Source organism: Anabrus simplex, chromosome 1 (assembly GCF_040414725.1).
Source record: "Anabrus simplex isolate iqAnaSimp1 chromosome 1, ASM4041472v1, whole genome shotgun sequence".
NCBI lineage: Eukaryota > Metazoa > Arthropoda > Insecta > Orthoptera > Tettigoniidae > Anabrus > Anabrus simplex.
The window spans coordinates 1,226,994,464-1,227,017,980 of NC_090265.1; the positions used below are offsets into that span (position 1 = coordinate 1,226,994,464).

General features: G+C 43.2%; 1 protein-coding gene across 1 annotated transcript in view; it reads right to left on the minus strand.

Moving 5' to 3' along the window:
* LOC136858563 (very long chain fatty acid elongase 7) overlaps positions 1-23,103 on the minus strand; it is a 132,046-nt gene extending 108,943 nt beyond the window's left edge. The window contains exon 1 of the mRNA XM_068228773.1: positions 22,959-23,103. The gene's annotated coding sequence lies outside the window, so the exon portion shown is untranslated. The remainder of the gene's footprint in view (positions 1-22,958) is intronic.
* Positions 23,104-23,517: the final 414 nt, after the last annotated feature.

The window sequence follows — 23,517 nt, forward strand, 5'->3', positions numbered from 1 at the left end:
TTCCGTGGTTTCCCACTTCTCCTCCAGGCAAATGCCGGGATGGTACCTAAACTTAAGGCCACGGCCGCTTCCTTCCCTCTTCCTTGTCTATCCCTTCCCATCTTCCCACCCCCGCAAGGCCCCTGTTCAGCATAGCAGGTGAGGCCGCCTGGGCGAGGTACTGGTCATCCTCCTCAGTTGTATCCTCCGACCCAGTGTCTGAAGCTCCAGAACACTGCCCTTGAGGCGGTAGAGGTGGGATCCCTCGCTGAGTCCGAGGGAAATACCAACCCTGGAGTGTAAGCAGATTAAGAAATTAAAGAAGAAAGAAAGAATAAAAGTGGCCAGCCGGGCCGAGTGGCTCAGACGGTTGAGGCTGTGACATTCGACCTCAACTTGGCAGACTCATTCCAGTGGAATTCGAAGGTGCTCAAACACGGAAAACCATCTTCAGGTGCTTAGCTTCGTGTCAGTAGATTTACTTGCACGTAAAAGAACTCCTGCGTCTCCAAAATCCGTAAAAGTAGTTAGTGGGGTTTAAAAATAAATGATATTATTGAAAGTGCCTAACCAGACACCAACACACAACCTTCAGGTTTCGCGTTGGTTGCTCTTAGCAGATTAGTTATGGTGGTTTAGATAAAAAAAAAATTTTTGCTAGGGGCTTTACGTCGCACAGACACAGATAGGTCTTATGGCGACGATGGGATAGGAAAGGCTTAGGAGTTGGAAGGAAGCGGCCGTGGCCTTAATTAAGGTACAGCCCCAGCATTTGCCTGGTGTGAAAATGGGAAACCACGGAAAACCATCTTCAGGGCTGCCGATAGTGGAATTCGAACCTACTATCCCCCGGATGCAAGCTCACAGCCGCGCGCTTCTACGCGCACGGCCAACTCGCCCGGTAGATCATATTTATTCTGTTGGATGAATCTACGGTAAAATGAGGTCGTGAAAATTCAATATCTAATTAACTGGCTTATAGTGGGCGATTTGCACACGTTCTACAGTTGTGATGGGCGTAATGCCGGACGTGTACCAGACAGTAAGACATCGAAAGGTTATTACGAGTGTCCTAATGAATAATGATATTGTCATGCGTTCAGAAGTGAAATAGGTCTTAAATATACTTTCTAATCACTGACCAATGGTTACTAATTTTCCGTAAGTACGGTATACTGTAGTTGACAAAAATGTATTTCCATATTTTAGCCATGGTATTTACGTTGAAGTCCGCCTCTGTGATGTAGTGGTTAGCGTGATTAGCTGCCACCCCCGGAGGCCCGGGTTCGATTCCCGGCTCTGCCACGAAATTTGAAAAGTGGTACGAGGGCTGGAACGGGGTCCACTCAGCCTCGGGAGGTCAACTGAGTAGAGGTGGATTCGATTCCCACCTCAGCCATCCGCGAAGTGGTTTTCCGTGGTTTCCCACTTCACCTCCAGGCGAATGCCGCGATGGTACCTAACTTAAGGCCACGGCCGCTTCCTTCCCTCTTCCTTGTCTATCCCTTCCCATCTTCCCATCCCCCTACAAGGCCCCTGTTCACCATAGCAGGTGAGGCCGCCTGGGCGAGGTACTGGCCATACTCCCCAGTTGTATCACCCGACCAGGAGTCTGAAGCTCCAGGACACTGCCCTTGAGGCGGTAGAGGTGGGATCCCTCGCTGAGTCCGAGGGAAAAGCCGAACCTGGAGGGTAAACAGATGATGATGATGATGATGATGATGATGATGATGATGATGATGATCCTCTTTTATTGTTTGCTGTCACGAGACGACTGCTCCACAACGTGACATACACAGGACTCAGTCTCCCTTTACTTCGTACCGGGCGAGATTGCCGTGCGGTTAGGTGCGCACAGCTGTGAGCTCGCATCCGTTCGATCCCCACTGTCGGCATCCCTGAAGATGGTTTTCCGTGGTTTCCCATTTTCACATCAGGCAAATGCTGGGGCTGTATCTTAATTATGGTAACGGCCTCTTCCTTCCTATTCCTAGCCCTTTCCCCTCCCATCGTCGCCATAAGACATATCTGTGTCGGCGCGATGTAAAGGAACTAGCAAAAAAAATGCGTTTACTTCGTCGAATCATCTGCTGCACAATGCTCCACCTAGAGGGCCATGCGTAGGATTTTTGCATACGTGGACAAACATTTTGCGAACCCGCGTTTTAGAGGTAGCGTGCCTAGCGTAGAGGGTGGACTGTACCTTATGTCAATAGATTTTGTTCCTCTGTCAGTGAGAAATTAGAAGAGAGGAAACGATTATTTAAGATACTAAAATATAACTGCGTCAGTTATTCCAGCATGTACCCGTGGCTTCTCCCGCATTTATTAATTCGACCGTTAGAGGTTCCTGAACCATTTATTTAAGAAGAAATATTTTTAAAAACGTTGTATTTATTGACACACATAGCTTTCACATATGTATGAAATATTTTATTTATTATATAATTATAAAATAAATTTTCTCTATGTGAACACTTGATACCTGTTTTTGTAATGGTATAGATGAGTACGAAACCTCTTTCGAAGGTCGTTTAAAGTCCTATTTTCTTCGGTGTTATACATGTGGTGATCTAAGTTGTTATTTGAACGAAGCAAAAGATATTCTTTCATTATTAAGAAGGGGCTGTCCTTACACAAACCACTGAAAATGAATATTATGTCTGAGGTTGGTGATTATGGTGATTATTGTTTTAAGAGGAAGTACAACTAGGCAACCATCCTCTACATAACACTAATCAGAGGGAAAAGCGGAAGGGATACGACACTTCGAAAAATGAAGATACCGGTCAAAGAAAGACAAGGGCCACGAAGGGCGTGAAAATGAAAGACTCTCTAGCCCTCGCAAACTTAATAGCGTCGGGGTCGGAAAAGAACAAGAGTTGACCAAGGAAGGTCGGATAGATAGATGAAAGTGAGGAGCCTGGCACAAGTAAGTGGAAGAAATGCCAGGACTCAGCTAAGGGCCCCGTGGTCGCCAACCCACGCTCCAAAGTTCAGAGCCCCTGGGGCTATTATGTCTGAGTGTAGATTTACCAATGCTGCAGGAGATATCACAGATCGAGCATTCAAAACCCGTAATACACTCATATTTTTAACTTCTGATTTGAGTGACTTGTGCGCCTCTGTGGTGTAGTGGTTAGTGTGATTAGCTGCCACTCCCGGAGGCCCGGGTTCGATTCCCGGCTCTGCCACGAAATTTGAAAAGTGGTACGAGGGCTGGAATGGGGTCCACTCAGCCTCGGGAGGTCAACTGAGTAGAGGTGGGTTCGATTCCCACCTCAGCCATCCTGGAAGTGGTTTTCCGTGGTTTCCCACTTCTCCTCCAGACAAATGCCGGGATGGTACCTAACTTAAGGCCATGGCCGCTTCCTTCCCTCTTCCTTGTCTATCCCTTCCCATCTTCGCATCCCCCGCAAGGCCCCTGTTCAGCATAGCAGGTGAGGCCGCCTGGGCGAGGTACTGGTCATCCTCCCCAGTTGTATCCCACGACCCAATGTCTGAAGCTCCAGGACACTGCCCTTGAGGCGGTAGAGGTGGGATACCTCCCTCACTCCGAGGGAAAAACCGACCCTGGAGTGTAAGCAGATTAAGAACAGATTTGAGTGACTTTCTTAACACTCAGTCGAAAAAAGAATGGCTACAGAGATGGAAGAATCTCAATTAAAAGGCAGTAACTGAGCTCTCTTAGCTGTTGAAGGCATTCGACTGAGGATAAATAAGTACAGACCCTTACGTGGAAGTACATATATTCCTCTACCGGCTCCTATAGCATCAAGAATAGCTTGTATCAGCCCTAAAAATTGTAAGCATAATAAATGCTTTATGTATGCTGTTTTAGCAGATTTTGTTTTAAAAAATTCTCATCGTGTGAATAAATATAAATGAGCTGGAAGATAAATATGATTTCTCAGGCATCTCATTTCCAACATAGCTGTCTGAGAGAGAAGTTTGAAAATGTTAACAAAATCTCCCTGAATGTGTATGTACTGGAAGAAAAAAAAATCCCTTGAAAGTTGTGGACTAGAATTGACAGACCATTGTGATCTCTACTGCTTTGTGATCTCTCTGGCCGTAGTCCTTACGTCTACATAACCAACTGAGAAGTTAACTGGATATCAATTGACTAAGCTAGAGCATAAAATATATATCTGTAAGCGGTGTTTTACTTAATTGATAATCAGCAGGGAGTTAGCGGACTGTATAAACTGAAGGGACAAAGGATATTCTGTCAGCAATATAAAATTGCTAGAATTCAAATGCCTACAAAGAAGAGTATTCTAAAATTTGTAGAGATAATTTTGAGATTACACTACGTATTATTTTGATTTTGAAAGCATTCTTTTACCACTTCAAACATATGTGCCTACCCCTCAAATGAGTTATACTCTTCTTTACCACGATCATACGCCTGTGAGCTTTGCGGTGTATGTTAAGCTACTTCTGATGTTGAACATCTAGAGTTAAATAGTAGTATAATAAGCGGGTTCGGCCGCCTCCTCCTCCTCCCGCCGCCTCCTCCGCCGCCGCCTCCGCCTCCGCCGCCCGCGGGAAATTTGAATTTTGGCGGGAAATTTGAATTTTGGCGCGAGATTTGAATTTGTAAACAAAGCCACGTGCTTTTAGACAGCTGTCATCGACAACAACGCAACGCTAACCTCACTGCTGCCATCTTGACGGGCCTAAACCTCACTAGTGCCAACTTAACCTAACTAGCATGAGGTAAACAAAGCCACGTGTTTTTTGACAGCCACGTGCTTTTTGACAGACAACAACGCATCGCTAACCTCAGTACTGCCATCTTGACGGGCATAAACCTCAGTAGTGCCAACTTAACCTCACTAGCGCGAGGTAAACAAAGCCACGTGCTTTTTGACAGCCACGTGCTTTTTGACAGATTTGTAAACAAAGCCACGTGCTTTTTTGACAGCTCGCATCAACAACAACGCATCGCAAACCTCAGTACTACCATCTTGACGGGCCTAAACCTCAGTAGTGCCAACTTAACCTAACTAGCATGAGGTAAACAAAGCCACCTGTTTTTTGACAGCCACGTGCTTTTTTGACAGCTGTCATCCGCCATCTTTAAACTACAGAGCACCGTGCTGCCCTCTTTCATCACCTATCATCGGCAGTGCTGCCATCTTGACAGACCTAAACCTTAGTGCTACCAACTTAACCTCACTAGTTCGAGATAAACAAATCCACGTGCTTTTTGACAGCCACGTGCTTTTTTGATAGCTGTCATCCGCCATCTTTGAGCACAGTGCTGCCCTCTTTAGCTACTTACCTTTGAAATGTGGTGGCGGATAATTTGAAAAATGCTTTTCGACAAGCAGCCATCTTTAATCCAGAGAGAACAGTGCTACCCTCTATGTGGTGGCGGCAAATTGAAAAATTCCACGTGCTCTTGTTTGGAAACAAACTCACGTGCTTTTTCGACAGCTACCATCTGCCATCTTTAATCTATAGAGCACAGTGCTGCCCTCTTTAGCTACTTACCTTTGAAATGTGGTGGCGACAAATTCCACGTGCTCTTGTTTAGTAAACAAACTCACGTGCTTTTTTGTCAGCTGTCATCCGCCATCTTTAATCTATAGAGCACAGTGCTGCCCTCTTTATCGTAGTAGATGTAAATTCGTCACAGCTGTCATCCGCAGTGCTGCCATCTTAACGGGCTTAAACCTTAGTGCTACCAACTTAACCTTACTACCGCGAGATAAACAAATCCACGTGCTTTTTGACAGCTGTCATCCACCATCTTTAATCTATAGAGCACAGTGGTGCCCTCTTTAGCTACTTACCTTTGAAATGTGGTGGCGGATAATTTGAAAAATGCTTTTTGATAGCAGCCATCTTTGAGCACCGTGCTACCCTCTTTTGTGGTGGCAGGCAATTCCACGTGACAGCAGCCATCTTTAATCATGAGAGCACCGTGCTGCCCTCTATGTGGTGGCGGCAAATTCTACATGCTCTTGTTTGGAAACAAACTCACGTGCTTTTTTCTGACAGCTGTCATCCGCCATCTTGCATCACAAACCTCAGTGCTGTGCTCTTTAGCTAGATACCTTTGAAATGTGGTGGCGGCAATTTGAAAAAATCTATGTGCTCTTGTTTAGTAAACAAAGCCACGTGCTTTTTATGACAGCTATCATCCACCACCTTTAATCAATAGAGCACGGTGCTGCTATCATGCAGGCAATTTCATCACCTGTCATCCGCCATCTTTTAATGAACAGAGCACCGTGCTGCTCTCTGTAGTAGCGGGCAATTTGAAAAGTTCTGTTAGCTGTCATCCGCCATCTTTAATCAAGAGAGCACCGTGCTGCCATCTATGTGGTGGCGGCAAATTCTACGTGCTACGCGCAGCTGTCATCCACCATCTTACATCGCAAACCTCAGTGCTACACTCTATGTGGTGGCGGATAATTTAAAAAGAAAAATTCTACATCAGTCCTCTCTCGACGCTAATTGCACAAGATGGTGACTATACATGACTCCTTAAAGGTGCTTATGCAAGATGATCGCTATACATAGACGCCCTTGGGATGCTTGCGCAAGATGGCGGTTATACAAGGCTCCTTATGAGGGATGCTTGCGCGAGATGGTGGTTGCTCTTATGAGGCGGCTTAAGGATCCATGACTAGAGACGCCCTAAGGATGCTTGCGCAAGATGGCGGATGCAAGATGGCGGCTATACATAGCTCCTTATGAGACAGCCAGTACTCGATACAACATGTGATCAGAACATTGATTGATGTGTTCAGAACACTGTACTCGATACAACATGTGATTAAAACATTGTGTGGTGTGTTCAGAACACTACATAAGTAGAATCGAACGCTGTATTAGGGGATACCTTTGTTTAGATTGAAACATAACAAGACTAGAATTGAACACTGCACATTGATTGATTGATGTGTTCAGAACACAAAATAAGTAGAATCGAACACTGTACTCGATGTCGTTAACTTCAACATGTGATTAAAACATTGTCTGGTGTGTTCAGAACACTACATAAGTAGAATCGAACGCTGTACAACATGTTAGGGGATACCTTTGTTTAGATTGAAACATAACAAGACTAGAATTGAACACTGCACTCGATGTCGTTACATGCGATCAGAACAATGATTGATGTGTTCAGATCACGAAACAAGTAGAACCGAACACTGTACAACATGTTAGGGGATACCTTTGTTCTAAGAAGATCAGCTTGAAACATAACAAGACTAGAATTGAACACTGCACTCGATACAACATGTAATCAGAACATTGATTGATGCGTTCAGATCACGAAACAAGTAGAACCGAACACTGTACAACATGTTAAGGGATACCTTTGTTTAGATTGAAACTAACAAGACTAACACTTCAAATGATTTGCTTAGTACGAAAATAAAAAAATATATACCGCGTAGCTAACTCGTTCATCACACTGCTAAGACGCTTAGTAATTGTGAATACACTCATACGAAAATCAAGAAAGCACACTGCGTAGCCAACTCGCTCGGCTCACTCGCTTAGTATTTGCAACACACACGGATAAGAATGTTCCGAGATACTTACATGTTTTTTAAGGGAGGGTGAAAGATCATAAATTATATGTACACATGTTGTCTCCTCCAAGTTGTAAGATGAAATAGACGCAGTACTGCGAGTTTCCGCTCTAGCTGGCGAACGGAAGTAGCATGATATCTCAGCAAAAAATAATACGCGTGAGCTTGCAAGTCAGACACAATGATGGATACCGCGATTCAAATCCTGGTAACTTATGCCGTCGGGAAGGGTATCCGGCGAGCATCTAGCTGTAAATCCTCGATTCTCGACAGATTCTTAATCCGAGTTCTTTGACGTCAGGAAGGGCAACTAGTTGAAAACAATTATCGAACACGCATCGCGAAGGCAAGAGTGTGCAGCGATATGCTTGTTTAGACTTGCAGATTACGAAAAGAAACATAACAAGACTTGAGTCTTAAAACAAATTCTTGCGATTTAAAATCTTAGTCAGGAAGGGCCTCCAGCAGTAAAACAATAGTTCGTGATACAACGATTTAAAATCTAGCAGTAAAACCCCCGATTCTCGACAGATTCTTAATCCGAGTTCTTTGACGTCAGGAAGGGCAACTAGTTGAAAACAATTATCGAACACGCATCGCGAAGGCAAGAGTGTGCAGCGATATGCTTGTTTAGATTTGCAGATTACGAAAAGAAACATAATAAGACTTGAGTCTTAAAACAAATTCTTGCGATTTAAAATCTTAGTCAGGAAGGGCATCCAGCAGTAAAACAATAGTTCGTGATTTAAAATCTAGCAGTAAAACCCCCGATTCTCGACAGATTCTTAATCCGAGTTCTTTGACGTCAGGAAGGGCAACCGGTTGAAAACAATTATCGAACACGCATCGCGAAGGCAAGAGCGTGCAGCGATATGCTTGTTTAGACTTGCAGATTACGAAAAGAAACATAACAAGACTTGAGTCTTAAAACAAATTCTTGCGATTTAAAATCTTAGTCAGGAAGGGCATCCAGCAGTAAAACAATAGTTCGTGATACTACGATTTAAAATCTAGCACTAAAACCCCCGATTCTCGACAGATTCTTAATCCGAGTTCTTTGACGTCAGGAAGGGCAATTAGTTGAAAACAATTATCGAACACGCATCGCGAAGGCAAGAGTGTGCAGCGATATGCTTGTTTAGACTTGCAGATTACGAAAAGAAACATAACAAGACTTGAGTCTTAAAAGAAATTCTTGCGATTTAAAATCTTAGTCAGGAAGGGCATCCGGTACAAGACTTGAGTCTTAAAACAAATTCATGCGATTTAAAATCTTAGTCAGGAAGGGCATCCAGCAGTAAAACAATAGTTCGTGATACTGCGATTTAAAATCTAGCTGTATATCCCCCGATTCTCGACAGATTCTTAATCCGAGTTCTTTGACGTCAGGAAGGGCAACTAGTTGAAAACAATTATCGAACACGCATCGCGAAGGCAAGAGTGTGCAGCGATATGCTTGTTTAGACTTGCAGATTACGAAAAGAAACATAACAAGACTTGAGTCTTAAAACAAATTCTTGCGATTTAAAATCTTATTCAGGAAGTGCATCCAGCAGTAAAACAATAGTTCGTGATTTAAAATCTAGCAGTAAAACCCCGATTCTCGACAGATTCTTAATCCGAGTTCTTTGACGTCAGGAAGGGCAACCGGTTGAAAACAATTATCGAACACGCATCGCGAAGGCAACAGTGTGCAGCGATATGCTTGTTTAGACTTGCAGATTACGAAAAGAAACATAACAAGACTTGAGTCTTAAAACAAATTCTTGCGATTTAAAATCTTAGTCAGGAAGGGCCTCCAGCAGCAAAACAATAGCTCGTGATACTACGATTTAAAATCTAGCAGTAAAACCCCCGATTCTCGACAGATTCTTAATCCGAGTTCTTTGACGTCAGGAAGGGCAACTAGTTGAAAACAATTATCGAACACGCATCGCGAAGGCAAGAGTGTGCAGCGATATGCTTGTTTAGACTTGCAGATTACGAAAAGAAACATAACAAGACTTGAGTCTTAAAACAAATTCTTGCGATTTAAAATCTTAGTCAGGAAGGGCATCCAGCAGTAAAACAATAGTTCGTGATTTAAAATCTAGCAGTAAAACCCCCGATTCTCGACAGATTCTTAATCCGAGTTCTTTGACGTCAGGAAGGGCAACCGGTTGAAAACAATTATCGAACACGCATCGCGAAGGCAAGAGTGTGCAGCGATATGCTTGTTTAGACTTGCAGATTACGAAAAGAAACATAACAAGACTTGAGTCTTAAAACAAATTCTTGCGATTTAAAATCTTAGTCAGGAAGGGCATCCAGCAGTAAAACAATAGTTCGTGATACTACGATTTAAAATCTAGCAGTAAAACCCCCGATTCTCGACAGATTCTTAATCCCAGTTCTTTGACGTCAGGAAGCGCAACTAGTTGAAAACAATTATCGAACACGCATCGCGAAGGCAAGAGTGTGCAGCGATATGCTTGTTTAGACTTGCAGATTACGAAAAGAAACATAACAAGACTTGAGTCTTAAAACAAATTCTTGCGATTTAAAATCTTAGTCAGGAAGGGCATCCAGCAGTAAAACAGTAGTTCGTGATTTAAAATCTAGCAGTAAAACCCCGATTCTCGACAGATTCTTAATCCGAGTTCTTTGACGTCAGGAAGGGCAACCGGTTGAAAACAATTATCGAACACGCATCGCGAAGGCAAGAGTGTGCAGCGATATGCTTGTTTAGACTTGCAGATTACGAAAAGAAACATAACAAGACTTGAGTCTTAAAACAAATTCTTGCGATTTAAAATCTTAATCAGGAAGGGCATCCAGCAGTAAAACAATAGTTCGTGATTTAAAATCTAGCAGTAAAACCCCCGATTCTCGACAGATTCTTAATCCGAGTTCTTTGACGTCAGGAAGGGCAACTAGTTGAAAACAATTATCGAACACGCATCGCGAAGGCAAGAGTGTGCAGCGATATGCTTGTTTAGACTTGCAGATTACGAAAAGAAACATAACAAGACTTGAGTCTTAAAACAAATTCTTGCGATTTAAAATCTTAGTCAGGAAGGGCATCCAGCAGTAAAACAATAGTTCGTGATTTAAAATCTAAGAAGTGCATCTAGCTGTAAAACCCCCGATTCTCGACAGATTCTTAATCCGAGTTCTTTGACGTCAGGAAGGGCAACCGGTTGAAAACAATTATCGAACACGCATCGCGAAGGCAAGAGTGTGCAAAGGACAACTCAACAAATTCTTGCGATTTAAACACATTTTCATTCCCAAGAGAATCGAACCCGAGACTACCGGGTGAGAGGCATGCATACTGTAGGCTATGGGTTTGTTCTACTGTCCATGAAGTCGTATCAGCGCAGAGCGAGCAGCGGAATGCGTGTGTTAGCTGAAATTGTACACGTATCTTCCGGCTCGGCCTTGAACGAGGACACTGATAAGCGGCTTGTAACTCGCGAACGTCTTCTTAGCTGAGTACCATTCAAGCTCTTAAAACACAGTACTAATTAAGGTTGTAAAATATTCTGAAATAGTCCTCCTCTGTAGTGTAGTAGTTAGCTGCTACCCTCGGAGGTCCGAGTTCGATTCCCGGCTCTGCCACGGAATGTGTAGCATTTAGGCTATGTAAGTTCCTAACGTAAAATATCATGATTGTACGGAGAGGTTAAAACACACACAGTGCCTACTCCTATCGAAAGAACCTGCACGGTACCGGCATGTAGGCTTCTCCTGGTGAAGGAGCATGCACATGGTTTAACGCCTCCTATCAACAGCCCTTACTTAATGCTGGCTTTTTTGCACACCCCGCCTCACACCATAGTTTTACGACCGGCTGCCCTTCCTGACTAGGATTTTAAATCGCAAGAATTTGTTGAGTTGCCCTTCCTGACGCAAAACTGGCAGTATCTAACCTCTTACACGGAATGTGTAGCATTTAGCCTATGTAAGTTCCTAACGTAAAATATCATGATTGTACGGAGAGGTTAAAACACACACAGTGCCTACTCCTATCGAAAGAACCTGCACGGTACCGGCATGTAGGCTTCTCCTGGTGAAGGAGCATGCACATGGTTTAACGCCTCCTATCAACAGCCCTTACTTAATGCTGGCTTTTTTGCACACCCCGCCTCACACCATAGTTTTACGACCGGCTGCCCTTCCTGACTAGGATTTTAAATCGCAAGAATTTGTTGAGTTGCCCTTCCTGACGCAAAACTGGCAGTATCTAACCTCTTACACGGAATGTGTAGCATTTAGCCTATGTAAGTTCCTAACGTAAAATATCATGATTGTACGGAGAGGTTAAAACACACACAGTGCCTACTCCTATCGAAAGAACCTGCACGGTACCGGCATGTAGGCTTCTCCTGGTGAAGGAGCATGCACATGGTTTAACGCCTCCTATCAACAGCCCTTACTTAATGCTGGCTTTTTTGCACACCCCGCCTCACACCATAGTTTTACGACCGGCTGCCCTTCCTGACTAGGATTTTAAATCGCAAGAATTTGTTGAGTTGCCCTTCCTGACGCAAAACTGGCAGTATCTAACCTCTTACACGGAATGTGTAGCATTTAGCCTATGTAAGTTCCTAACGTAAAATATCATGATTGTACGGAGAGGTTAAAACACACACAGTGCCTACTCCTATCGAAAGAACCTGCACGGTACCGGCATGTAGGCTTCTCCTGGTGAAGGAGCATGCACATGGTTTAACGCCTCCTATCAACAGCCCTTACTTAATGCTGGCTTTTTTGCACACCCCGCCTCACACCATAGTTTTACGACCGGCTGCCCTTCCTGACTAGGATTTTAAATCGCAAGAATTTGTTGAGTTGCCCATCCTGACGCAAAACTGGCAGTATCTAACCTCTTACACGGAATGTGTAGCATTTAGCCTATGTAAGTTCCTAACGTAAAATATCATGATTGTACGGAGAGGTTAAAACACACACAGTGCCTACTCCTATCGAAAGAACCTGCACGGTACCGGCATGTAGGCTTCTCCTGGTGAAGGAGCATGCACATGGTTTAACGCCTCCTATCAACAGCCCTTACTTAATGCTGGCTTTTTTGCACACCCCGCCTCACACCATAGTTTTACGACCGGCTGCCCTTCCTGACTAGGATTTTAAATCGCAAGAATTTGTTGAGTTGCCCTTCTTGACGCAAAACTGGCAGTATCTAACCTCTTACACGGAATGTGTAGCATTTAGCCTATGTAAGTTTCTAACGTAAAATATCATGATTGTACGGAGAGGTTAAAACACACACAGTGCCTACTCCTATCGAAAGAACCTGCACGGTACCGGCATGTAGGCTTCTCCTGGTGAAGGAGCATGCACATGGTTTAACGCCTCCTATCAACAGCACTTACTTAATGCTGGCTTTTTTGCACACCCCGCCTCACACCATAGTTTTACGACCGGCTGCCCTTCCTGACTAGGATTTTAAATCGCAAGAAATTGTTGAGTTGCCCTTCCTGACGCAAAACTGGCAGTATCTAACCTCTTACATCATACACTATAGTTTTCGACCGGTTGCCCTTCCTGACGTCAAAGAACTCGGATTAAGAATCTGTTTTGTTTTAAGACTAGTTGCCCTTCCTGACGTCAAAGAACTCGGATTAAGAATCTGTCGAGAATCGGGGGTTTTACTGCTAGATTTTAAATCACGAACTATTGTTTTACTGCTGGATGCCCTTCCTGACTAAGATTTTAAATCGCAAGAATTTGTTTTAAGACTCAAGTCTTGTTATGTTTCTTTTCGTAATCTGCAAGTCTAAACAAGCATATCGCTGAACACTGTTGCCTTCGCGATGCGTGTTCGATGATTGTTTTCAACCGGTTGCCCTTCCTGACGTCAAAGAACTCGGATTAAGAATCTGTCGAGAATCGGGGTTTTACTGCTAGATTTTAAATCACGAACTATTGTTTTACTGCTGGATGCCCTTCCTGACTAAGATTTTAAATCGCAAGAATTTGTTTTAAGACTCAAGTCTTGTTATGTTTCTTTTCGTAATCTGCAAGTCCAAACAAGGATATCGCTGCACACTCTTGCCTTCGCGATGCGTGTTCGATAATTGTTTTCAACTAGTTGCCCTTCCTGGCGTCAAAGAACTCGGATTAAGAATCTGTCGAGAATCGGGGGTTTTACTGCTAGATTTTAAATCACGAACTATTGTTTTACTGCTGGATGCCCTTCCTGACTAAGATTTTAAATCGCAAGAATTTGTTTTAAGACTCAAGTCTTGTTATGTTTCTTTTCGTAATCTGCAAGTCTAAACAAGCATATCGCTGCACACTCTTGCCTTCGCGATGCGTGTTCGATAATTGTTTTCAACTAGTTGCCCTTCCTGACGTCAAAGAACTCGGATTAAGAATCTGTCGAGAATCGGGGGTTTTACTGCTAGATTTTAAATCGTAGTATCACGAACTATTGTTTTACTGCTGGATGCCCTTCCTGACTAAGATTTTAAATCGCAAGAATTTGTTTTAAGACTCAAGTCTTGTTATGTTTCTTTTCGTAATCTGCAAGTCTAAACAAGCATATCGCTGCACACTCTTGCCTTCGCGATGCGTGTTCGATAATTGTTTTCAACCGGTTGCCCTTCCTGACGTCAAAGAACTCGGATTAAGAATCTGTCGAGAATCGGGGGTTTTACTGCTAGATTTTAAATCACGAACTATTGTTTTACTGCTGGATGCCCTTCCTGACTAAGATTTTAAATCGCAAGAATTTCTTTTAAGACTCAAGTCTTGTTATGTTTCTTTTCGTAATCTGCAAGTCTAAACAAGCATATCGCTGCACACTCTTGCCTTCGCGATGCGTGTTCGATAATTGTTTTCAACTAGTTGCCCTTCCTGACGTCAAAGAACTCGGATTAAGAATCTGTCGAGAATCGGGGGTTTTACTGCTAGATTTTAAATCGTAGTATCACGAACTATTGTTTTGCTGCTGGAGGCCCTTCCTGACTAAGATTTTAAATCGCAAGAATTTGTTTTAAGACTCAAGTCTTGTTATGTTTCTTTTCGTAATCTGCAAGTCTAAACAAGCATATCGCTGCACACTCTTGCCTTCGCGATGCGTGTTCGATAATTGTTTTCAACCGGTTGCCCTTCCTGACGTCAAAGAACTCGGATTAAGAATCTGTCGAGAATCGGGGGTTTTACTGCTAGATTTTAAATCACGAACTATTGTTTTACTGCTGGATGCCCTTCCTGACTAAGATTTTAAATCGCAAGAATTTGTTTTAAGACTCAAGTCTTGTTATGTTTCTTTTCGTAATCTGCAAGTCTAAACAAGCATATCGCTGCACACTCTTGCCTTCGCGATGCGTGTTCGATAATTGTTTTCAACTAGTTGCCCTTCCTGACGTCAAAGAACTCGGATTAAGAATCTGTCGAGAATCGGGGGTTTTACTGCTAGATTTTAAATCGTAGTATCACGAACTATTGTTTTGCTGCTGGAGGCCCTTCCTGACTAAGATTTTAAATCGCAAGAATTTGTTTTAAGACTCAAGTCTTGTTATGTTTCTTTTCGTAATCTGCAAGTCTAAACAAGCATATCGCTGCACACTCTTGCCTTCGCGATGCGTGTTCGATAATTGTTTTCAACTAGTTGCCCTTCCTGACGTCAAAGAACTCGGATTAAGAATCTGTCGAGAATCGAGGATTTACAGCTAGATGCTCGCCGGATACCCTTCCCGACGGCATAAGTTACCAGGATTTGAATCGCGGTATCCATCATTGTGTCTGACTTGCAAGCTCACGCGTATTATTTTTTGCTGAGATATCATGCTACTTCCGTTCGCCAGCTAGAGCGGAAACTCGCAGTACTGCGTCTATTTCATCTTACAACTTGGAGGAGACAACATGTGTACATATAATTTATGATCTTTCACCCTCCCTTAAAAAACATGTAAGTATCTCGGAACATTCTTATCCGTGTGTGTTGCAAATACTAAGCGAGTGAGCCGAGCGAGTTGGCTACGCAGTGTGCTTTCTTGATTTTCGTATGAGTGTATTCACAATTACTAAGCGTCTTAGCAGTGTGATGAACGAGTTAGCTACGCGGTATATATTTTTTTATTTTCGTACTAAGCAAATCATTTGAAGTGTTAGTCTTGTTAGTTTCAATCTAAACAAAGGTATCCCTTAACATGTTGTACAGTGTTCGGTTCTACTTGTTTCGTGATCTGAACGCATCAATCAATGTTCTGATTACATGTTGTATCGAGTGCAGTGTTCAATTCTAGTCTTGTTATGTTTCAAGCTGATCTTCTTAGAACAAAGGTATCCCCTAACATGTTGTACAGTGTTCGGTTCTACTTGTTTCGTGATCTGAACACATCAATCATTGTTCTGATCGCATGTAACGACATCGAGTGCAGTGTTCAATTCTAGTCTTGTTATGTTTCAATCTAAACAAAGGTATCCCCTAACATGTTGTACAGCGTTCGATTCTACTTATGTAGTGTTCTGAACACACCAGACAATGTTTTAATCACATGTTGAAGTTAACGACATCGAGTACAGTGTTCGATTCTACTTATTTTGTGTTCTGAACACATCAATCAATCAATGTGCAGTGTTCAATTCTAGTCTTGTTATGTTTCAATCTAAACAAAGGTATCCCCTAATACAGCGTTCGATTCTACTTATGTAGTGTTCTGAACACACCACACAATGTTTTAATCACATGTTGTATCGAGTACAGTGTTCTGAACACATCAATCAATGTTCTGATCACATGTTGTATCGAGTACTGGCTGTCTCATAAGGAGCTATGTATAGCCGCCATCTTGCATCCGCCATCTTGCGCAAGCATCCTTAGGGCGTCTCTAGTCATGGATCCTTAAGCCGCCTCATAAGAGCAACCACCATCTCGCGCAAGCATCCCTCATAAGGAGCCTTGTATAACCGCCATCTTGCGCAAGCATCCCAAGGGCGTCTATGTATAGCGATCATCTTGCATAAGCACCTTTAAGGAGTCATGTATAGTCACCATCTTGTGCAATTAGCGTCGAGAGAGGACTGATGTAGAATTTTTCTTTTTAAATTATCCGCCACCACATAGAGTGTAGCACTGAGGTTTGCGATGTAAGATGGTGGATGACAGCTGCGCGTAGCACGTAGAATTTGCCGCCACCACATAGATGGCAGCACGGTGCTCTCTTGATTAAAGATGGCGGATGACAGCTAACAGAACTTTTCAAATTGCCCGCTACTACAGAGAGCAGCACGGTGCTCTGTTCATTAAAAGATGGCGGATGACAGGTGATGAAATTGCCTGCATGATAGCAGCACCGTGCTCTATTGATTAAAGATGGTGGATGATAGCTGTCATAAAAAGCACGTGGCTTTGTTTACTAAACAAGAGCACATAGATTTTTTTCAAATTGCCGCCACCACATTTCAAAGGTATCTAGCTAAAGTGCGCAGCACTGATGTTTGTGATGCAAGATGGCGGATGACAGCTGCCAGAAAAAAGCACGTGAGTTTGTTTCCAAACAAGAGCATGTAGAATTTGCCGCCACCACATAGAGGGCAGCACGGTGCTCTCATGATTAAAGATGGCTGCTGTCACGTGGAATTGCCTGCCACCACAAAAGAGGGTAGCACGGTGCTCAAAGATGGCTGCTATCAAAAAGCATTTTTCAAATTATCCGCCACCACATTTCAAAGGTAAGTAGCTAAAGAGGGCACCACTGTGCTCTATAGATTAAAGATGGTGGATGACAGCTGTCAAAAAGCACGTGGATTTGTTTATCTCGCGCTAGTAAGGTTAAGTTGGTAGCACTAAGGTTTAAGCCCGTTAAGATGGCAGCACTGCGGATGACAGCTGTGACGAATTTACATCTGCTACGATAAAGAGGGCAGCACTGTGCTCTATAGATTAAAGATGGCGGATGACAGCTGACAAAAAAGCACGTGAGTTTGTTTACTAAACAAGAGCACGTGGAATTTGTCGCCACCACATTTCAAAGGTAAGTAGCTAAAGAGGGCAGCACTGTGCTCTATAGATTAAAGATGGCAGATGGTAGCTGTCGAAAAAGCACGTGAGTTTGTTTCCAAACAAGAGCACGTGGAATTTTTCAATTTGCCGCCACCACATAGAGGGTAGCACTGTTCTCTCTGGATTAAAGATGGCTGCTTGTCGAAAAGCATTTTTCAAATTATCCGCCACCACATTTCAAAGGTAAGTAGCTAAAGAGGGCAGCACTGTGCTCAAAGATGGCGGATGACAGCTATCAAAAAAGCACGTGGCTGTCAAAAAGCACGTGGATTTGTTTATCTCGAGCTAGTGAGGTTAAGTTGGTAGCACTAAGGTTTAGGTATGTCAAGATGGCAGCACTGCCGATGATAGGTGATGAAAGAGGGCAGCACGGTGCTCTGTAGTTTAAAGATGGCGGATGACAGCTGTCAAAAAAGCACGTGGCTGTCAAAAGCACGTGGCTTTGTTTACCACACGCTACTTAGGTTAAGTAGGTACTACTGAGGTTTAGGCCCGTCAAGATGGCAGTACTGAGGTTAGCGATGCGTTGTTGTCGATGACAGCTGTCAAAAAGCACGTGGCTTTGTTTACAAATCTGTCAAAAAGCACGTGGCTGTCAAAAAGCACGTGGACTTGTTTATCTCGCACTAGTTAGGTTAAGTTGGCACTACTGAGGTTTAGGCCCGTCAAGATGGCAGTACTGAGGTTAGCGATGCGTTGTTGTCTGTCAAAAAGCACGTGGCTGTCAAAAAACACGTGGCTTTGTTTACCTCATGCTAGTTAGGTTAAGTTGGCACTAGTGAGGTTTAGGCCCGTCAAGATGGCAGCAGTGAGGTTAGCGTTGCGTTGTTGTCGATGACAGCTGTCTAAAAGCACGTGGCTTTGTTTACAAATTCAAATCTCGCGCCAAAATTCAAATTTCCCGCCAAAATTCAAATTTCCCGCGGGCGGCGGAGGCGGAGGCGGCGGCGGAGGAGGCGGCGGGAGGAGGAGGAGGCGGCCGAACCCGCTTATTATACTACTTTAAATCTTCCAAAAAGCCCTATGTGTATAGAGGATCTGATGCGGCGGAGAAATTTATGAAATATTTGGGATCTATAGCCAGTGAGATTGAACGCTTATACAGTTTAAATAAGCTTAAAGGCTTAACTACTGATAAAAAAAAAAAGTATTTCCACATAGCAGTTAATTGCGACCTGTGTTAAAATAAATTCACAGATGACGACTGGAACGTTTGCGATCATTGCCATATCACGGGGAAGTACCGCGATTCTGCACATAACTGCTGCTAGGAAGAGGAATTAGGAAATGAAATCATTTATCTAGGGAAATCTTCGACAATTTTCTAAGTTCTGTGAAATCAGTTAACAAGAGACTAGGTAAACCAATTTATATGTGATCTGGCACCTATTATCCTTACAATTTTGAGGGTTGATACGAGGTCTTCTTGCTGCTATAGGAGCCGGTAGGGGAATATATGTACTTCCATGTAAAGGTCTGTACTTATTTTATCCTCAGTGGAATTCCTTCAACAGCTAAGAGAGCCCACTTACTGCTTTTTAATTGAGGTTTCTCCATTTTTGTAACCATTTTTAAAAAACTTATTGTTAAGAAAATCACTCAAATTAGTAGTTAAAAATATGGGTGTATTACGGGTTTTCAGTGCTCGATCTGTGATATCTCCTGCAGCATTGGTAAATCTACACTCAGACATAATATTCAAATAATAACTTAGATCACCACAAGTATCACACCGAAGAAGATAGGTCTTTAAACGACCTTCGAAAGAGGTTTCGTACTCAACTATACCATTACAAAAAATAGGTAACAAGAGTTCACATAGAGAAAATTTATTTCATAGCAGACAAATTGAGGTCCTTTAACCACTAACTTACGCTCAGAAGTTTAGAGCCTACTAGAACCCCTTTTAGTCGCAATTTGCAACTCTTGCCGCAGTTCCGAAAGTTAGACTGAGCTCTGCCGAGTTAGGCTCATGCCAGACTCAGCTATAGACCCCTTTATGCCAACAGATTCTGTATTATTTCAAAGCAGAGTTATGTTCGTAGCCTGTTTGGGTCGGATATTTCATTTGTGTCAATTGTAGCCACATGCATTTTTTTCCTCATCAGACTGATATACTGGCAGCTGCATTCAAGAATGTTGCTTACATAGCTACACCGCCAGCAGATTCCTGAAGCCTAGTGGCTGTCAGTATCACATATAGTAACGTTCGTAGAAAGCATGCGGATATCCTCCTCACATAATCTCATCTACTAATTACACCCCAATAAAAATTTAGGCGGGCTAGCACCCTCCACCCCCATCGCCATACCACACCATACTTGATTGAGAAACGCCTAGTCCTCGAGTACGCTGTCTATGAGGGTGTACAGCAGCAACAGCATATAGGAAACCGTTTCCCTATTCAGAGAAAGTTAAACTACTATTATTAATGCCAGACTCAGTTCGTACTCCTCTAACCGCTAAACCACGCTCGGAAGTTAAGAGCGCCCTAGTACCCCCTTTTGTCGTTTCTACCTCCGAGCTAGCCCCCATAAGGGGCTGTGTATGATAATCTTCCGCACATGCGTTTATTGAATTTTTGCACACGGTTTTTATTGTAAACAATGTCTGCACTGCTTCCGATGCTTTATATTTTTTAAGATCACCTTGTGAAATTTTATCCATGTCAGAATCTCCTTTCGATATTCGTTTAGAATTTGAAACATCTGATAATATTCTTGCTGGTGGACAGCAGTAACAGTGTATAGGAAACCGCTTGTTATTGTAGTAGAAGATTGTTCTCGAGTCGGAAGTTTAAAATCTACTAAACCCTCGTTTCTCTATTCAGAGAAGGTTAAACAACTATAATTAATGCCAGACTCAGCTCGAGGGCCTCTAACCGCTAAACCACGCTCGGAGGTTAAGAGCCCCCTGGTACCAATTTAGCCCTATAAGAGGCTATGTATGCCCATTTGCCCCTATACCGTGGCACAGCCCTCCTCCGAGGTAGCCCCATAAGGGGCTGTGTATGCCCATTTGTCCCTATGCCTTAGCACAGCTCTTCTCCGAGTTAGCCCCATAAGGGTCTGCGTATGTACATTTGCCCCTGTACTCTAGCACAGTTCTCCCCGAGTTAGCCGCCATAAGAGTCTGTGCATGCCCTGTGCCGTTGCACAGCTCTCCCTGAGTTAACCCCTCCCTTTTAGTCGCCCTTACGACTAGCAGTATACCTTTGGTGCAATTCTTCCCCACCACTCTACCTCATGAAATGAGGATCTGAGCGGAATGACGTCATCATAGTAGCGAGAGCTGTAGTAACGTCACTGCTAACAAGATTTAAACAGTAGCTTAAGACCCAGAGTTCTCTTAAGTCAGGTGTCTTGCGTCATAACACATTGTCGGCATTCCTTTACTACACCAGATCAGAAAATACAGCTTAGCTCTCAATTTTTTCTGCTGAGATGCTCGTACATGTCTCCACATTTACTGTAGTCAGTACACTTTCATCGTACACACATTTCAACCAGGGTGAGGATATTTGAATTTCAGCTAAGCTCTTTAGTTTTGAGTTTATGTCAGCTCCACGTTCGAATCCTTGGGAATGGCATTTACTCTGATCAACCACACCTCGGGCGGAAGTACCCCACAAGAGTTGGCCAAGGAGGTTAAATAAACGACAGCAGAGCAAACATCATGTCTAGACTCAGCTAAAGACCCCGAGTTCGCAAACCCATGGTTTCTCAAGTCAGGTGCTCCTTTTAGTAACCTTTTTCGACAATATTCCATAAGATGACGACATCCTATTGTCTCAGGGTGTCAGAGGTCGTAGCGCGTGGCTAGAGGTGGATTGCGCGTGGCGGCCATCTTGTCCACTTGCCCCTGCGCCAGCTCCCTAGAGTTAGTCCCATAAGAGCCCGTGTATAGCCGCCATCTTGCGCATTAGCCCCTGGGCCTGCTCCGGTTACTTCTCTTTTTTTTTTTTTGCTAGGGGCTTTACGTCGCACCGACACAGATAGGTCTTATGGCGATGATGGGATAGGAAAGGCCTAGGAGTTCGAAGGAAGCGGCCGTGGCCTTAATTAAGGTACAGCCCCAGCATTTGCCTGGTGTGAAAATGGGAAACCACGGAAAACCATCTTCAGGGCTGCCGATAGTGGGATTCGAACCTACTATCTCCCGGATGCAAGCTCACAGCCGCGTGCCTCTACGCGCACGGCCAACTCGCCCGGTAGGTTACTTCTCTGTACTGCTACCTACCTTAACATCCACGACATACTACACCCACTCCGGTCAGTTTTCCGACGAAATCAGAGTATATACATGTATTCCTTGTACTGCCTTACGAAGCGTTACTCAGGACATAAGACAGCAACCGGTGACGGTCCTAGTATTACTGGATTTTGGCAAAGCATCTGATTCTACATATCATGAGTTGCTCTTGTTCAAACTTTATTGCCTAGGCTTCTTCGGCAGTCTTATGAAGTCGTTGGGAGCCTGTTTACACGAATGGCAACGACGTGCCTTCAACCAAGGCACTTTTTTCTTTACGGAAACATGTAAAACAGTTGTCCAACTAGGGTCAACCCTAGCCCCTTTGCTATTTTCAGCCTAGTAAAAAAACTGACGCATTGTGAATGTCACATTTACACTGACGGCGTTCAATTGTATTTCTCTGCAACACCAACAGACGTTTTGACGGGAATTTAACAAATACACATGGATCTGGAAGTCGTAAGTAAATGACTTTCCAAGCAAGGACTCCTTTTAGACCAGGAAAAATCCAATGCCATAACAATTGCTTACCCAAGACTCATTTCCAGAAACTAACGCGTGTATTTGCCACTTTGCATCCATTAAACAATTTCAAATTTACTTTTCCATTCGGTCTAATGTAGAAATTAGCCGAAACCTTCGTTGTTCCAATATTCGACAATTGTGACTTAATTTTCAAAGACGCAAAAAGAGAACTCCGAGATGAACTACATTTCGCACAGAATGCCTGTAGGGTAGGTCCTTACGACTGGAACCATTCAACACTCCGACGTATGTTAAAATATACATAATAACTGAACGGAACGTTAAACAGCACCAATACGCCAATTACAATGAACACACAATCAGAAAATCTCCTAGCCATAACGGGTGTTGAATTTGGAAACCGTAGGCAAGAATTCCATTCGAAAATATGTCCTCGGTTAAGTTCTAATTAGAGGTACACTAATTTACTCAGAACGAAATTTGACTTCGAAACATTCAAACATGATCGAAATTAATACGCAAAAAGTAGAAGTATATGGCGAGTTTTCTAGAAACTAGTCGATTTTCATGTCGAGACTCTGATAAAATGTAACACTTTCACCGAGACAGAAATTTATCTGAAAAATGGTATAAGATTAGTTACTGTAACAATTCCACGTACTTACAGAAATAAGCCACTTTTGTAACTACAGTATTCAGGAGAAGAGGCAATGCTTAGTCCATATTACACTTCACTGGACAGTTGCGATTAAATAGTCATGTTCCCTAGGGTATGGGCGAGTTACAACTAGTCACGTCTATGACAATGCAAATCCACATCCCTACTATAGTGATTAGCATAGTGCAGTAGCAATCAATAGTTCAAGGAGAAATTCAAATACCTAGAAATTACACTTTGAACTTAAGTATCCCCTTCATTCACTCACTGAATTGTTTTCTAAATCAGTCATTGAAAGTGATGATTCATTCCTTCCCTCCATATGGCGAAAGAGTTGAAGGTGGGCCCATCAGCTGAACTAAGCAGTTCTTTGACATGTGGTATTGGATTTAATTATTGTGGAATACTTCATTCTGTATAGCATGTGTCGTACATATATGTATTGGTACAATTTTGTTTTTTCGCCATAAAGGTGACCGCAACCTTACGAGGCAGACCCTAAAGCAAGACCACATCACACCTCCAGTAGTGTCTGACTCGTTGGCTGAATGGTCAGCGTACTGGCC